General features: G+C 42.3%; 1 long non-coding RNA gene across 1 annotated transcript; it reads left to right on the top strand.

The window, feature by feature from the left end:
- The first annotated feature begins 3,029 nt into the window (after nucleotides 1-3,029).
- LOC132357798 (uncharacterized) lies at nucleotides 3,030-4,712 on the top strand. The gene is made up of 3 exons (XR_009500308.1): nucleotides 3,030-3,263; nucleotides 3,361-3,833; nucleotides 4,588-4,712. It is a non-coding gene; the product is annotated as an uncharacterized LOC132357798 (long non-coding RNA).
- Nucleotides 4,713-18,889: the final 14,177 nt, after the last annotated feature.

The raw sequence follows: 18,889 nt of genomic DNA on the forward strand, positions 1-18,889 counted from the left end.
AAGCCCCTCTAGGAATTAAGCCTGTTCTCATTAACGCTGGGTGTGCGGGGGGTGGGGTGGGGGTGGGTGGGGAACCCAGCCTGTGGCTGAATAAATAGAGATATTAGATCATGGAGGATCTTGGTGACTACGACTGAAGTATCCACTTTATAATCACAATAATAGCCGTTAAGTGCATAATATTCTCTGCCATTACTGCACTCCGACAATGCAAAAATCCAGATACAGAAAAGTGGCCGCAACGCCTGACAGTTTTCACTCTCTCATGCAGACTTACTGCAGGGTATAAATGTGATGTGAGGACTAAGCTAAATCGTATGCCTCAACTAAAGGAGTGTGGCCCACGAGAATGCGATATTAATGCCGCCAGCAAAATCAGCGTGAAGTGTTCTTTGTTAATCAAATTAACAGAATGCAGGCTTGTGACATTAAGGCATGAAAATAGACACCATTCAGAATCTGGACAGCACACAAAAGTAATTGGATAACAAGAGCACGGGCTGGACGTCCTACTGTCCAAATATTACCATGCTGTTACAAATGGGCTACTAAATCAGCGAGTTTCTTGGCCTAGGGCAGTGATCCTGCACTTGAGAACCACTTGAGGGCTTAAAAAATGCTGATGCCCAATCCCCACACCCTGAGAGAATCATTTAACTGGCCCAGGGTGGAGTCCTGGGCATGGGATGTTTAGAAACTCCCCGAGTCCTTTGGTGGACCGCCAGGATTGTGAAGCTCGGGGCCCAGGCCAAAGAGGCTCGAGGGACAAGTCAGATTGGCTTGGGCAGCATGCTCCACTAGGCGGCGCTCGGCTGCTTCCTTCTAAAAATAAAAGGGTGGGATTGCATGTTGTTTAAGGTCCATCCCGTGTCCCAAATGTTATCCTATTTTCAGAGGGGCCTTTGTAAGACGGATACTATTCTTATCGTTTTCAAAGGGTTTCTTTTCCATTTTCTAAAATCTACAGTATCGGGAATTCCCTGGCCGTCCGGTGGTTGGGACCCTGAGCTTCCACTTCAGGGGGCAAGGGTTCCATCCCTCGTTGGGGAACTGAGATCCCGCAAGCTGGGCGGCGGGGCCAAAAAAAAAAAAATCATAATAATAAAAAATAAAATCTACACTACCTTGGGATGTCAGGTTGTAAATGGTAGATTAAATACATCCATTTATCTCCACGGCATCCACAAAACCCCACTAAATGACAGTAAAGGAATAAACAGAAAAGATATACGTTCATATTGACAAAAGGGGGAGAGCAGGGCTTCCCTGGTGGCGCAGTGGTTAAGAATCCGCCTGCCAATGCAGGGGACTCGGGTTCGAGCCCTGGTCCGGGAAGATCCCACAGGCCCCAGAGCAACCAAGCCCGTGCGCCACAACTACTGAGCCTGTGCTCTAGAGCCCGCGAGCCACAACTACTGAAGCCCGCGCGCCTAGAGCCTGTGCTCTGCACGCAACAAGAGAAGCCACTGCAGTGAGAAGCCCGCGCGCCGCAACCAAGAGTAGCCCCCGCTCACCGCAACGAGAGGAAGCCCGCGCACAGCAACGAAGACCCAATGCAGCCAAAAATAAATAAATAAATGGATAGATAGATAAATGAACAAAATTTATTATCAAAAAAAAAAACCCCCGAAAACATGAGAGCAGCTAACAGCAGCCAGGTGGTGACCAGGATGTTTTAGTGCTTCAGAACCCTGGAAAGGCTCAGGAATTCTGAGCTACCTCTGAAGGCTGAGGAAGATGTTGGTATCAGGGTGGGCAACTAGCAGTGTCTGCCACAGTTTAAAACAAAATGAAGAAAGAGCAGTATAAGCGTATTCTGAGATACAGAAGCAAACAGACGAAACTGCTCAGGATGTAAAAGGGTGGCTTCTGGGAAGTGGGAATTGGGATGGGGAAAAGCAGTTCGGGGTTTTGCTCTTCTGAAAGCCTTGTGTCATTTGACCTTTAAAATTAGGTATATACATCACTTAGATTTTTCTTTTTTTAAAGCTGCTTTTGAAATGGGTGTGGGAGAAAAGGCATGCAAGCACTGTAGTTGGGAATATAAAGTTGTACAAGCTTTCCGAATGGCAGCTGGGTAATATGGATCAAAAATTTTAATGTGTGGAACATTAAGTCCAGCATTTCCACTCCTGGAATTTATTCTAAGGAAGTAATTGGACAACCACTGCTTTGATTATAAAATAGAAAAATTGGAGACTATCTACATGCCCTGCACCGGAATCTTGATTTGAACAAGTGATGGCTCATCCACACAGTGCAATTCAATGCCAACGCTTTAAACGATGGATTTCATACCTACCAGCCGGTCAAAAATTGTAAAAAGCCTGACGGACTTCCCTGGGGGCGCAGTGCTTCAGAATGCACCTGCCAGCGCAAGGGACACGGGTTGGGGCCCTGCTCTGGGAAGATGCCACATGCCCCGGAGCAACTAAGCCTGTGTGCCACAACGACTGAAGCCCGCGCGCCTGGAGCCCGAGCTCCGCAACAAGAGATGCCACCGCCAGGAGAAGACCGCGCACCGCAACGAAAACCCAACACAGCCAAAAGTAAATAAATAATTTTTTTTTTTTAATTGTAAAAGCCTGAAAACAGCAAGACTTGCTCAGCATGTGAAACAACGTAATGTGGATATAGTGCTGGCCTGTGGACACTGGTACAATCTCTCTGGACAAAAAAACAAAAATTGGCATTACAGAAACGGAAAGTGAAATATATACTTTGATCAATTCTTCTCCTACGGACTCCGAAATGATATGAGGACTCGGGAAGAAAATTACCAGCGTTTCGGTAAAACGGAAGATCAATTCGAGGGCTACGTGCCACGTCCAAGGAGGTGCGACGTGCAAGAACATCCCTAAGAGGGTGCTGAGGGCCTCAGGCTGCACTCCAGCCGAACGTCTAGCAACCTGAAACGGAAAAACAACAGCACGTGATGAGCCGAGAAGCACACCAAACAACAGCTCCACAAAGTAACGCGAGAACACGTATGAGTCTGGGCAAACATTTCACCTGCGCGAAGACGATAGGAAAACAAAGAACGAACTCACGTTATTTACCTAAGCTTCCACGGGAAGAAAGCGAACCTGGGTGAAAAGTCAGACTATGAAGATTAAACACCACGCAAACCAGCAGGAACACGGCAGGGTTAGAAAAATAACCTTCCCAAACATTACACAAAACCTCCCACACGCCACGGAAAAACAACATCTCCCGGAGTGTAAAAAGCCATGAGGCACAAGCGCAGTTAAGCTCCTTCTTTGGTAAGTCTATTTTTTTTCCACACACATCTCAGCCTTGTTCACTAACACAAGGCCTCCAAAAATTGCACGTGGTGCCGAACCTCCCCTCTCTCCTCAGGCAAACCTTAAGGAGAAAACAAGAGACTCAAGCCCCCTAACGAGGAGCAAAAGGATGGATATCTCTGGCCGCCTGCAGAGACAATGCTAAGGAGATCGTACCCCCTTGTACAGTGAGGGCGAACGTAAGCTCGGGTCAAGAACTTGCAACACTTTTTTCCAGTTAAGTGACTGAAGTCTCATTCTTTGAAATAATAGGTTTAAAGGAAATCTATGGCTTTAACTTGAAAATATATTGTTTGCATTTGATCCCGGTTATGCAAATGAACGCTGAGTCCCGCCCCCCCCCCGAGATTCTTGCCCGACCTCGGCCGGCCGAAGCCCGCTTCCCGGGACCCTGACTACATCTCTTCTGCTCCTCGAGACTCTGCGTGTGATTTCTTTGGGGTAAAGGATTTTGTTGACTGCTTAAGAAAACGTCGGAGCTCTGCATTTGACACGAGACACGGTTCACAACATAATATCAAGTGAAAGGTAAAAGACAACTACAAAACTATATTTAATATTACACTTTTTCTTCCAAAAAGAAATGTCTGTGTGTGCGTTGGGCATGTATGTGCATAGAAAAGTGCTTACACCAAAATTATGCTTACACTAAAATATTACTGGCCGTTATGCCTTTCTTTAACTCTTTTCTTCCGTCTGTGTTTTCAGAAATTTGTGTTTGACGTATGCAGAAAAAATAAGGAAAATCAATAAAAAAGATTTCATAATAAGCAAAGATAAAGGAATTAGAAGGAAAGAATAATAAGCATAGCAGAAATCCAAGACAGAGAAACAAGGAAGCCAAAATGAGCTTTAAAAAATTTTTATTGGACTATAGTTGATTTACAATATTGTGTTAGTTTCAGGTGTAGAGCAAAGTGATTCGGTTATACATATATATGTATATATCTAAATTCTTTTTTTCCAATTCTTTCCCATTATGGTTTATTACCATGAATTCAAAATATTGAATATAGTTCCCTGTGCTCTACAGTAAATCCCTGTTGTTTTTGTCAGTCTTAATAATAACAACCTCTCTCCGTTTCTCCCTCCAGTTCTAGAAGCCATAGCTGTTTCTAGCAATTGCTACCTTAGGGTGGTTCCCTTTTTGCCTTTTCAGCTCTCCAATACATGGGTTAACCATTCTTTATATTATAATGATTTTTTTTTTGATGTTGACCATTTTTAAAGTCTTTACTGAATTTGTTACAATACTGCTTCTGTTTTATGTTTTGGTTTTTAGGCCGTGAAGCATGTGGGATCTCAGCTCCTCGACAAGGGGTTGAACCCATTCCCCCTGCATTGGAAGGCGAAGTCTTAACCACTGGACCGCCAGGGAAGTCCCCTATTCTTTATATTAAATTTTTTCTGTGAAAATAACTTTTATTGTTTTCTTTTGACAGGACATGACTGATGCATCAACTGCAGACAGTTATTCATTATATTTGCTTTATAGCTTATTGTGTATCTGAAATCTTTCATTCTAATATTTTCATTTTATGATTTTAATTAGCAACCAAAAAATATAAGGTAGCTAGGAATAAACCTGACAAAAGATGCACATGAAATGTAAGGAGATATTAAACAACACCTAAATAAAGGAAAGATATACTACATTCATGGATGGGAAGACAGATATCCCTAAAGATGCCAATCTTCTCCAAACTAGATCTTGGAAGGGGGCCTGGTATCTATATTTTATCATCCCAGGAAAATTTTTTTTAATTAATTAATTTATTTATTTATTTTTGGCTGCGTTGGGTCTTGGTTGCTGTGCGTGGGCTTTCTCTAGTTGCAGTGAGCAGGGGCTACTCTTCGTTGCGGTGCACGGGCTTCTCACTGCAGTGGCTTCTCTTGTTGCAGAGCACGGGCTCCAGTCGTGCGGGCTTCAGTAGTGGCTCATGGGCTCTAGAGCGCAGGCTCAGTAGTTGTGGTACACTGGCTTAGTTGCTCCGTGGTGTGTGGGATCTTCCTGAGCCAGGGATCGAAGCCGTGTCCCCTGCTTTGGCAGGCGGATTCTTTTTTTTGTTTTAATTATTATTTTTTACATCTTTATTGAAGTATAATTGCTTTACAATGTTCTGTTAGTTTCTGCTGTATAACAAAGTGAATCAGCTATATATATATATATATATATATATATATATATATATATATATCCCCATATCTCCTCCCTCTTGCATCTCCCTCCCACCCTCCCTATCCCACCCCTCTAGGTGGTCACCAAGCACTGAGCTGATCTCCCTGTGCTATGCAGATGGCAGGTGGATTCTTAACCACTGCGCCACCAGGTTCTTATTAGATATCCAATATTTTATACATATTAGTGTATATATGTCAATCCCAATCTCCCAATTCATCCGCACCCCCCACTTTCCCCCCTTGGTGTCCATACCTTTGTTCTCTACATCGGTGTCTCTATTTCTGCCTTACAAACCGGTTCATCTGTACCATTTTTCTAGATTCCTCATATATGTGTTAATATACGATATTTGGGGCTTCCCTTGTGGTGCAGTGGTTAAGAATCTGCCTGTCAATGCAGGGGACACGGGTTCAAGCCCTGGTCCGGGAAGATCCCATATGCCGTGGAGCAACTAAGCCCGTGTGCCACAACTACTGAGCCTGCACACTAGAGCCCAGGAGAAGCTCGTGCGCCTAGAGCCAGTGCTCCACAACAAGAGAAGCCACCGCAATGAGAAGCCCACGCACTGCAACAAATAGTAGCCCCTGCTCCCCACAACTAGAGAAAGCCCATGCACAGCAGCAAAGACCCAACGCAGCCAAAAACAATAAATAAAATAAAATAAAATAATATACAATATTTGTTTTTCCTCTGTCTGACTTACTTCACTCTGTATGACACTCTCTAGGTCCATCCACGTCTCTACAAATGCCCCAATTTTGTTCTTTTTATGCCTGAGTAATATTCCATTGTATATATGTACCACACCTTCTTTATCCATTTGTCTGTCCATGGGAATTTAGGTTGCTTCAATGACATAGCTATTGTAAATAGTGCTGCAAAGAACATTGGGGTGCATGTGTCTTTTTGAATTATGGTTTTCTCTGGGTATATGCCCAATAGTGGGATTGCTGGGTCATATGGTAATTCTATTTTTAGTTTTTTAAGGAACCTCCATACTCTTCTCCGTAGTGGCTGTATCAATTTACATTCCCACCAACAGTGCAAGAGGGTTCCCTTTTCTCCACACCCTCTCCAGCATTTGTTGTTTGTAGATTTTTTGATGATGGCCATTCTGACTGGTGTGAGGTGATACCTCATTGTAGTTTTGATTTGCATTTTTCTTATAATTAGTGATGTTGAGCAGCTTTTCATGTGCTTCTTGGCCATCTTTATGTCTTCTTTGGAGAAATGTCTATTTAGGTCTTCTGCCCATTTTTGGATTGGGTTGTTTGTTTTTTTAATATTGAGCTGCATGAGCTTTTTATATATTTTGGAGATTAATCCTTTGTCCATTGATTCATTTCCAAATATTTTCTCCCATTCTGAGGGTTGTCTTTTCGTTTTATTTATAGTTTCTTTAGGTCCCATTTGTTTATTTTTGTTCTTATTTCCATTTCTCTAGGAGGTGGGTCAAAAAGGATCTTGCTGTGGTTTATGTCAAAGAGTGTTCTTCCTATGTTTTCCTCTAAGAGTTTTATAGTGTCCAGTCTTACATTTAGGTCTCGAATCCATTTTGAGTTTATTTTTGTGTATGGTGTTAGGGAGTGTTCTAATTTCATTCTTTTACATGTAGCTGTCCAGTTTTCCCAGCACCACTTATTGAAGAGACTGTCTTTTCTCCATTGTATATCCTTGCCTTGTTTGTCATAGATTAGTTGACCATAGGTGCATGGGTTTATCTCTGGGCTTTCTATCTTGTTCCATTGATCTATGTTTCTGTTTTTGTGCCAGTACCATACTGTCTTGATTCCTGTAGCTTTGTAGTAGAGTCTGAAGCCAGGGAGTCTGATTCCTCCAGCTCCATGTTTTTCCCTCAAGACTGCTTTGGCTATTTGGGGTCTTTTGTGTCTCCATACAAATTTTAAGATGTTTTGTTCTAGTTCTGTCAAAAAATGCCACTGGTAATTTGATAGGGATTGCATTGAATCTGTAGATTGCTTTGGGTAGTATAGTCATTTTCACAATATTAATTCTTCCAGTCCAAGAACATAGTATATCTCTCCATCTGCTTGTGTCATCTTTGATTTCTTTCATCAGTGTCTTATAGCTTTCTGAGTACAGGTCTTTTACCTCCTTAGGTAGGTTTATTCCTAGGTATTTTATTCTTTTTGTTGCAATGGTGAATGGGATTGTTTCCTTAATTTCTCTTTCTGATCTTTTGTTTTTAATGTATAGGAATGCAAGTGATTTCTGTGCATTAATTTTGTATCCTGCAACCTTACCAAATTCATTGATTAGCTCTAGTAGTTTTCTGGTGGCGTCTTTAGGACTCTCTACATATACTATCATGTCATCTGCAAACAGTGACAGTTTTACTCTTCTTTTCCAATTTGTATTCCTTTTATTTATTTTTCTTCCCTGATTGCCATGGCTAGGACTTCCAAAACTATGTTGAATAATAGTGGTGAGAGTGGACATCCTTGTCTTGTTCCTGGTCTTAGAGGAAATGCTTTCAGTTTTTCACCACTGAGAATGATGTTTGCTGTGGGTTTGTCGTATATGGCCTTTATTATGTTGAGGTAGGTTCCCTCTATGCCCACTTTCTGGAGAGTGTTTATCATAAATGGGTGTTGAATTTTGTCAAAAGTTTTTCAGCATCTATTGAGATGATCATATGCTTTTTATTCTTCCATTTTTTAATATGGGGCATCACACTGATTGATTTGTATATATTAAAGAATCCTTACATCCCTGGGATAAATCCCACTTGATCATGATGTATGATCCTTTTAATGTGTTGTTGGATTCTGTTTGCTAGTATATTGTCGAGGATTTTTGCATCTATATTCATCAGTGATATTGGTCTGTAATTTTCCTTTTTTGTAGTATGTTTGTCTGGTTTTGGTATCAGCGTGATGGTGGCCTTGTAGAATGAGTTTGGGAGTGTTCCTTTGTCTGCAATATTTTGGAAGTGTTTGAGAAGGATGGGTGTTAGCTCTTCTCTAAATGTTTGATAGAATTCACCTGTGAAGCCATCTGGTCCTGGACTTCTGTTTGTTGGAAGATTTTTAATCACAGTTTCAATTTCATTACTTGTGATTGGTCTGTTCATATTTTCTATTTCTTCCTGGTTCAGTCTTGGAAGGTTATACCTTTCTCAGAATTTGTCCATTTCTTCCAGGTTGTCCATTTTATTGGCATAGAGTTGCTTGTAGTAGTTTCTTAGGATGCTTTGTATTTCTGCGGTGTCCTTTGTAACTTCTCCTTTTTCATTTCTAATTTTATTGATTTGATTCCTCTCCTTCTTTTTCTTGATGAGTCCGGCTAAAGGTTTATCAATTTTGTTTATCTTCTCAAAGAACCAGTTTTAGTTTTATTGATCTTTGCTACTGTTTCCTTTGTTTCTATTTCATTTATTTCTGCTCTGATCTTTGTGATTTCTTTCCTTCTACTAACTTTGGGTTTTCTTTGTTTTTCTTTGTCTAGTTCCTTTAGGTGCAAGGTTAGATTGCTTATTTGAGATTTTTCTTGTTTCTTGAGGTAGGCTTGTATAGCTATAAACTTCCCTCTTAGAACTACTTTTGCTGCATCCCATAGGTTTTGGATCATCGTGTTTTCGTTGTCATTTGTCTCTAAGTATTTTTTGATTTCCTCTTTGATTTCTTCAGTGATCTCTTGGTTATTTAGTAACGTATTGTTTAACCTGCATGTGTTTGTGTTTATTATGTTATTTTCCCTGTAATTGATTTCTAATCTCATAGCATTGTGGTCAGAATAGATGCTTGATATGATTTCAAGTTTCTTAAATTTACTGAGGCTTGATTTGTGACTCAAGATGTGATCTATCCTGGAGAATGTTCCATGTGCACTTGAGAAGAAAGTGTAATCTGCTGTTTTTGGATGGAATGTCCTATAAATATCAATTAAATCTATCTGGTCTCTTGTGTCATTTAAAGCTTGTGTTTCCTTATTAATTTTCTGTCTGGATGATCTGTCCACTGGTGTAAGTGAGGTGTTAAAGGTCCCCACTATTATTGTGTTACTGTCGATTTCCTCTTTTATAGCTGTTAGCAGTTGCCTTGTGTATTGAGGTGCTCCTATATTGGGTGTATATATATTTATATTTGTTATATCTTCTTCTTGGATTGATCCCTTGATCATTATGTAGTGTCCTTCCTTCTCTCTTGTACCATTCTTTATTTTAAAGTCTATTTTAGGACTTCCCTGGTGGCGCCGTGGTTAAGAATCTGCCTGCCAATGCAGGGGACACAGGTTTGAACCCTGGTCCAGGAAGATCCTACATGCTGTGGAGCAACTAAGCCCATGAACCACAACTACCGAGCCTGCCTGACGCACCTACTGAAGCCCGCGCGCCTAGAGCCTGTGCTCCTCAACAAGAGAAGCCACCGCAATGAGAAGCCCGCGCACTGCAATGAAGAGTAGCACCCCACTCGCCACAACTAGAGTAAGCCCGCGTGCAGCAACGATGACCCAACGCAACCAATACATAAATAAGTAAATAAAATTAAAAAAAAATAAAGTCTATTTTATCTGATATGAGTATTGCTACTCCAGCTTTCTTTTGATTTCCATTTGCATGGAATATCTTTTTCCATCCCCTTGCTTTCAGTCTGTATGTGTCCCTAGGTCTGAAGTGGGTCTCTTGTAGAAAGCATACAGATGGGTCTTGTTTTTGTATCCATTCAGCAAGCTTGTGTCTTTTGGTTGGAGCATTTAATCCGTTCACATTTAAGGTAATTATCGATATGTGTATTCTTATTACCATTTTCTTAATTGTTATGGGTTTGTTTTTGTAGGTCCTTTTCTTATCTTGTGCTTCCCACTTAGAGAAGTTCCTTTAGCATTTGTTGTAGAGCTGGTTTGCTGGTGCTGAATTCTCTTAGCTTTTGCTTGTCTGTAAAGCTTTTGATTTCTCTGTTGAATCTAAATGAGATCCTTGCCGGGTAGAGTAATCTTGGTTGTAGGTTCTTCCCTTTCATCACTTTAAATATATCATGCCACTCCCTTCTGGCTTGTAGAGTTTCCGCTGAGAAATCAGCTGTTAACCTTATGGGAGTTCCCTTGTATGTTATTTGTCGTTTTTCCCTTGCTGCTTTCAATAATTTTTCTTTGTCTTTAATTTTTGCCAATTTGATTACTATGTGTCTCGGCGTGTTTCTCCTTGGGTTTATCCTGTATGGGACTCTCTGCGCTTCCCGGACTTGGGTGGCTATTTCCTTTCCCATGTTAGGGAAGTTTTCGACTATAATCTCTTCAAATATTTTCTTGGGTCCTTTCTCTCTCTCTTCTCCTTCTGAGACCCCTATAATGCGAATGTTGGTGCGTTTAATGCTGTCCCAGAGGTCTCTTAGGCTGCTTTCATTTCTTTTCATTCTTTTTTCTTTATTCTGCTCCACAGCAGTGGATTCCACCATTCTGTCTTCCAGGTCACTTATCCGTTCTTCTGTCTCAGTTATTCTGCTATTGATTCCTTCTAGTGTATTTTTCATTTCAGTTACTGTATTGTTCATCTCTGTTTGTTCGTTCTTTAATTATTCTAGGTGTTTTTTCTTTAATTCTTCTAGGTCTTTGTTAAAAATTTCTTGAATCTTCTCGATCTTTGCCTCCATTCTGTTTCTGAGGTCCTGGATCATCTTCACTATCATTATTCTGAATTCTTTGTCTGGAAGGTTGCCTATCTCCACTTCATTTAGTTGTTTTTCTGGTGTTTTATCTTGTTCCTTCATCTGGTACATAGCCCTATGCCTTTTCATCTTGTCTGTCTTTCTGTGAATGTGGTTTTTGTTCCACAGGCTGCAGGATTGTAGTTCTTCTTGCTTCTGCTGTCTGCCCTCTTGTGGATGAGGCTATCTAAGAGGTTTGTGCAAGTTTCCTGATGGGAGGGACTGGTGGTGGGTAGAGCTGGCTGTTACTCTGGTGGGCAGAGCTCAGTAAAACTTTAATCCCCTTGACTGTTGATGGGTGAGGCTGGGTTCCCTCCCTGTTGGTTGTTTGGCCTGAGGCAACCCAGCACTGTAGCCTACCCGGCTTTTTTGTGGGGCTAATGGCGGACTCTGAGAGGGCTCATGCCAAGGAGTACTTCCCAGAACTTCTGCTGCCAGTGTCCTTGTCCTCATGCTGAGCCACAGCCACCCCCCGCCTCCATGGGAGACCCTCCAACACTAGCAGGTAGGCCTGGTTCAGTCTCCTATGGGGTCACTGCTCCTTCCCCTGGGTCCTGATGTGCACACTACTTTGTGTGCACCCTCCAAGAGTGGAGTCTCTGTTTCCCCTAGTCCTGTCAAAGTCCTGCAATCAAATTCCACTAGCCTTCAAAGTCTGATTGTCTAGGAATTCCTCCTCCCGTTGCCGGACCCCCATGTTCAGAAGCCTGATGTGGGGCTCAGAGCCTTCACTCCAGTGGTTGGACTTCTGTGGTATAAGTGTTCTCCAGTTTGTGAGTCACCCACTCAGTGGTTATGGGATTTTATTTTATTGTGATTGCATCCCTCCTACCATCTCATTGCGGCTTCTCCTTTGTCTTTGGATGTGGGGTATCTTTTTTGATGAGTTGTAGCGTCTTCCTGTCGATGATTGTTCAGCAATTAGTTGTGATTCAGGTGCTCTCTCGCAAGAGGGCGTGAGCGCACGTCCTTCTACTCCGCCATCTTGAACCAATGTCCTATATAGAGATTTTCAACAGCGCCTAACCCCACAAGTATTTTGTATTTTTCTTTACCACTCTCTTTATACATATAGTTTCCATTTCCTTGCAAGTCTGTAATTCTGGTCGAGAGTTGTAGAAATAAATCAGAACAAAATTCATGAAGCCTGTATATTCAATATATGTATTTGAGTTTTTGAAATGCATGTACTCTCTCCCAATATTCCCTACATGACAAGAGTTTTTATTTGAAGTATCCTCTTCCTGCTGGACCTGGCACCCCAGTGTTTGCCAATCTAATTGTACACTCTACAGCCTGCCATCAGTATGCCTGAGCAAGCTAGTTATAAGGTATAATCATTTTTTAAATCTTACAGTGTCTGCCAGAAATGTGGAAGTGTATAGCAAATGCTGAAATTGGCCAAATTCCTATAAGGACTAAAATCAGGGTGCGCATAGAAGGATGGTATTGGGTAATCGAATTAAACAATAAGCTCTCTGTTCTATGAAAAGGCAAATACTCCTTTTCACTACCTACAACCCCAAGAGCATGCAACAAACATGAAATTGAACTCTTTTGTTGAAATAATACTCTTGGCTACTTTAAAGGTTAGTAGGAGCTTTTCTTTCTCTGAAAGTACTCCAAGATAGACAAGTCAAACTAGCGTGGTTTAACTCCTTTTGACACTTCAAGATACGGCTCAGATGTCACTTTAAACCTTCCTTAAACTTCCCTACCACCAGTAGAAAATTACACTTAAGCCGTTACTTTGCAATACCTTTATCTTCTGAATTTTGTTACTGTTTTTTTTAAATTTTTTTATTGGAGTATAGTTGATTTACAATGTTGTGTCAGTTTCTGCTGTACAGCGAGTCCGTTATACATATACATATATCCACTCTTTTGTAGATTCTATTCCCATATAGATCATTACAGATGAATTATGTTACTGTTTGTTATTTGCATCACTGGCAGTGTTGGCCTGAGAGCCCTTATTCTAAATCGTCGTATGCCTGGTGTCTAATTAAGTGCTCAGAATGTAGTAGGTGCTCAGTAAATGTTTAACTGATGAATGAAAACTTTCTATTGCCACTAAGTTTACCCTGGGATGATCTTGGTCCCGTGGCTGCCTGAGGTCTTCTCAGTGTGGCAGCAGGATGTTGCCACTAGGAGACTCTCCAAGAGGTTGTGAGAAGGGATATCACCTTGGGGAATTGGAGGTTTGGCCCTCATCTGTATAGATTCAGAAAACTGAGTGGCCAGTGCACTTTTGCTATTCAGAGCTTCTTTTTCTCAAAAAGTATGTATTGAGAGCTTTCTCCGAGCCTGGCCTTCTGCTGAGTGCTGAGAATATAGAAGTTCCATGGGCACGGCCCCTGCCCTCACTTCATTTACCACCTAGCTGCAGGAGTCCATTCAACAAGCCCTAAAAAGAAACAACTCAAGGGAGTTCCCTAGTGGCCTAGTGGTTAGGATTCCACGCTCTCACTGCCAGGGCCGGGGTTCAATTTCTGGTAGGGGACCTGAGATTCAGCAAGCCAAAAAAAAAAAAAAAATTCATGAAAAAATAAAAATAAAAACAAGCCCTTACACTGAAGTGTGGGACTGGCCTGGTACGGGAAGTACAGCATGCTAGAGATGCAAAACAGGAGTACCCAAAATATTCCGGCCCCCCGAGGGGCTTCCAAACACACTCCCAGAAGGCACTGTCTCCAGAATACGGCTCTCAGTCCCGATCTACAAAGTCAAAATGTTTATTAATAATGAGCAGTGGAAGCATCTCACTGAATACAAATATACACTGTGGACAGAGAATGTCGCCTGCATTTCAGTAAACAAAGGATGTTGCGGCCATAAAGCCACCATTCACGTAGCCGCCCCTGAGGGTGTGCCCTGAGTGGATTCAGGATGGAGAAAAACAGGATAGTGGCCCTAGATAGTTAAGGTGCATATCAAAGGAATGATTTCAATGAGCCCAGACTCTTGCATCTTCCCATACTAAAATCATTAACTTGAGATGTCTGTTTTTGTGATTAGCAGTAATCTTTTGATGTTCTGATGGTTGACTACATGTTTTTTTTCCTCAGCAAAAAACTCATATATCCTGGCTCTTCCCTTACCTCTTTTATTTATTTATTTATTTAAATTAAAAAAATTTTTTCTTGGCCACACTGCTCAGCTTGTGGGATCTTAGTTCCCTGACCAGGGATGAAACCCGTGCCCCCTGCAGTGGAATCGTGGCGTCCTAACCACAGGACCGCCAGGGAAGTCCCTCGTTCCTTACTCTTTGGAGCAGTCTCTCAGAGCTAACTGAGAGTCTGTATCCCAGGCTCAAGTCCTCAGTAAGTTTGCTGAATAAAACAGAATTCTCAGGAGTTCCCTGGTGGCCTAGTGGTTAGGATTCTGGGCTTTCACTGACAGGGCCTGGCATTCCATCCCTGGTCGGGGAACTGAGATCCCACAATTAGGTTGTGCATTTTTTTTTTTAGTCGACTACACACATCTACATTCCCTCTCCAGAGTCAGACCCACATAGGGAGACAGATTCTGATGGGAAGGTTTTTTTGGTAAGACATCAAAACAAGTCTCCTGTTCAAAGGCATTAGATTAGCATGCTGGAGCCTCTGTCCCCACACTAAGGATAGCCTTGGAGATGGGGCCGTTATTTCTTTTTTTTTAAAACTTATTTTACATTTCAATTGGCTTTTTAAAAAAAATTTATTTAATTTATTTATTTTTGGCTGCGTTGGGTCTTCGTTGTTGCGCATGGACTTTCTCTAGTTGCAGCGAGCTGGGGCTACTCTTCGTTGCAGTGCGCGGCCTTCTCATTGCGATGGCTTCTCTCGTTGTGGAGCACAGGCTCTAGGCGTGTGGGCTTCAGTAGTTGTGTCAAGCGGGCTCAGTAGTTGTGGCGCACGGGCTTAGTTGCTCCACGGCGTGTGGGATCTTCCTGGACCAGGGCTCGAACCCGTGTCCCCTGCATTGGCAGGGGGATTCTTAACCACTGCGCCACCAGGGAAGCCCGGGGCCATTATTTGTGAAGTTCTCTTTTTTGACCAAGATTCTCTCTCTCCCAAACATTGCTTGGATGGGCCAGTCAGCCTGGCCTCCCTGACTCTCCCTTTTCTAGGTTTCCACTCTTCTGATGAGATACACTGCTTCTTGAGATTTGTCAGTACCTTTGATCATATTATAAGGTATGACGGGGTCTGTTAATTTACTGCCAGCAAAGACTGTGTAGTAGTCGTAGTAGTAGCCTCTGTGTGTATGTGTGTGTGTGTGTGTGTGTTGTGTAAAATTAAGGGCTAGCAATGACCCCACTCAGGACGTCACACACCAGGGGAGGGGTAGTCGGCTATATTAATCAGGGAGTCTGTATTCCAGATTCTAGCTACTACAAATGCTTCTGTTAGCCATAGCTCAATCAATAGCAGAGGCTTTTCTAAGTAGCAAAATGAAGGTTAGAAATGGATTTTCATTGGTGAAATTAGTAGCTTGTTAGACAGTATGATGGGTGTCAGAAATGGGCTCACAGTGGTGAAATTAGTAATATTCAAGATGTGCATTGCTTAAAATTTGTGAGTCTCTTCACCCTTGCATTGACAGGGTATGAGAACCTAGCAATCTGAAGCCTGCTCCCTAAGGGGTAATACTACAGGCCAAACCTCTAAATAGCCCTGTGTCCAGCTATGAACTCTGAGGGTTCCAGTTCCCTCATAGTGGCCATAAGGCCAACAGAATCCTGCCTCTGTAATAGACGCAAGTTGGCCTCTTAACAGGACAGAGAGCTGGGGGCATCATTGAGCTTACTGCTCTTAAGAACTTTCTGCCTCAGGTTCCTGGCTGTTTACTAACCATCTGAATAAGTGGGCCCATATTCAGGTACATGCATAGCCTTTAGAGAGGAAGCGGGGAGAATACCCCCTATGGCGACGAGCTGTTTTTCTTGTGACCCTCACCCTTTTGGCAGGTAGAGTTCTTAACAGAGACCATAAGTCCTTGAGCAAAATGTGAGAATATTTAATGCAGATAGATCATGGGATGCCTCTTAAAGACTTGGAAATAAAGAAATGATAGCTCTTGGGACTTCCCTGGTGGTCCAGTGGTTAAGACTCCGTGCTCTCAATGCAGGAGGCCCGGGTTCGATCCTTGGTCAGGGAACTGGATCCTGCATGCATGCTGCAACGAAGATCCCACATGCTGCAACTGAGACCTGGCGCAGCCAAATAAATAAATATTAAAAAAAAAAAAAAAGAAATGTTAGCTCTTGAAGACTTAAAACATAACCCCAATAATGGATCCCAGCTGAGATAAGTACAGTGCTTTATAGAGCCTTGGGTTAAGGCTGGGCAGTAACCTCTTTGAAGGCATTTAAGATAAAATTCTAAACAAAGAATGGGTCTATCAAAAATCAGGTTAGTCTGACCTGAGGAAGAAGAGAGTGATCTGTGACCCAGAGCGCCAGACAGAAGCTATTCTTTCTCTCTCCCTTCTGCTAAGCTGTTTTCCTTAGAAACGGATCACTAAGCCTGGCCCACTTGCAAGAACAGGGGACTCAGACTCCACCTTTTGAAGGGAGGAGCATCAACGAACTTGTGGACAGATTTAAAAAAACACCATCCCCTCCATTAAAGACGTTATAAGAAGCAGACCTCTGAAATTCATATTTCTCGTGGGAGCAGTAATAGCTATGTTTCTCTTGAGCACCCGGTTTGTTTTTATTTTGTCATGTTGTGAATCACTCTGTAAATTGTGCTTTCCTCTTTTCCCAGCTGTCAAGAAGCTCAAAATAAAAATTTGGCTCATGTCCAGCTTGTGGACAAGACCTCAAGGCATGTGTTTTATGGAATCAACTCACCCATGACATCATCTTATTTTTCCTGATCCTTCTTTCACTTTCACTTTCTTGTCATTTCTCTCTCTCTCTCTCTCTCTCTCCCCCTCTCTATTTGTATATAAACGAATGATATGACATATATCTATATATCTACACACACACATATGTATGTCGTGGCATATCGTGTATATGTTTACAGCCTTCCAAATCCCTTTGAAATAAGAATGTATATAAATAAAACAAATACAATTAACTATTTTTCATTTCTCTTAAGACTTGAGGTCACTTGCATAGTCCTTTTGTTTTCCTAATAAATATAACTATTTTTTTAATTCCATGCATACTTATACTCAAACAATACAGAAAATCATGAAGTAAAAATACTCCCAAGTTTCATCTCCCAGGGAAAAACATTATTAACACTTTGATTAATGTCCTTCTAAACATCTCTTTATAAACCTACAGGCAATTCTATGAAAATGGATTTTTTTTTAAGCTCACTGTGCTATGTATATTTTCTAGGTCAATTTAAAAAATGTTTATCATTTTTAGTAGCTGCATGGTGTTCTCTTGTACCATAATTTAACTATGGTGCATTTTAACACTCAATTCCCCAGGCGGGTTAGAAGCAGCATTACCGATAGATTTTTTCTGCATCTCACTGGGACTTTTGCCTTTAAGAAGGTGAGGAATAGTGGCCGAGGCCATCAGCTTTATATAGTGTCTAGGTATGGGTTCATTATCTGTTGCTCTAGTTTTGAAATCTCAAAGCTGGACTGAGGTGTTCTGCCTGTGAAATAAAATAATGGTACTTTCCACAAATTTACAGAAATAATTAAAATTAATAGAAGGAATTTCCCCAATATTGAAATTTACTCTCACGTTAAGTTATTAAATTTTTGGCGCCTGACACCACTACTTAGTATTCTCTCATAAAAAATGACATAGGATTTACACAAATTTTCATAATGAGTATTTAAGGCAACATGTCAGGATTTCATGACGGTCTGTGACTATCAGAAGCTCGGTCATTGGAGATCTGGTTCCATCAGATGTAAATAGGGAGTATGTCTGAGAAAAAATCCATCCCCGCCCTAATCTCGTCAAGAAAAAAAAATCGATTCAGCAAACCGAGTTTGTTAAAAAATTTCAGTAACGAAACAACTGGCGGAGAAAGCTAGTACGTTCAATGTGTATTAAGCGCCAACTAAGGGTGGAGAACTGTGCTAGAAGCCCGGGCGGTTCAGCCAAGGTGGATATGACGCAGCCCCCACCCCGCAGGAGCTCGGGACCGCTAAACGGTGCTGAGAGCTCTGGTGGAGGGGCAGGACTCGGGACAGGTGTCGAGCCAGAAACCTCAAATTCTGAAAGCCATTACAACTCTCCCGCCTTGAAAGTCACGAAGTATTTCTCCTCATCCCCCAATCATTCGGGCTCAGTTCCGAAGAAGAGTAACCAAAACTAAAGCAGAACAATGTGCCCCCAACCCCGCTCCCTCCCAAACACTGAACTATTTCTGAACTTTTCCCGCAGGATGATAAAGAGCACCTTCCGGTACCGGTACATCGCCCCTAGAAAACTACAAATCCCAGGAGGCTGCACGCGCAGCACAGTGGATACTCTTCCCCCATTTCAGAACGCCGCATTACGCTCCAACCCTGATCCGGGTCTGCGAGCCGAGGCCGCGCGGCCTGCTGGGACTTGTAGTCCACTCCAGAGTACCTTTCCTCGTTCGCGCAGGCTCGCGCGGCCTCTGTTCGCCCTTCGGCCCTGCAGTAGCCCAGCCCCGGCTTCAATGCTCCCCACCCCCATTCCGCTCCGTCCCCTCGGTGGCCAACCTCCTCCGGTCACGTGGGGAGCCTTGCATGCGGCAATTGGCTGGGGGATTCAGGGGCGGGGCGCGAGGCCCTGCGAGGTT

Source organism: Balaenoptera ricei, chromosome X (genome assembly GCF_028023285.1).
Source record: "Balaenoptera ricei isolate mBalRic1 chromosome X, mBalRic1.hap2, whole genome shotgun sequence".
Classification (NCBI taxonomy): Eukaryota; Metazoa; Chordata; class Mammalia; order Artiodactyla; family Balaenopteridae; genus Balaenoptera; species Balaenoptera ricei.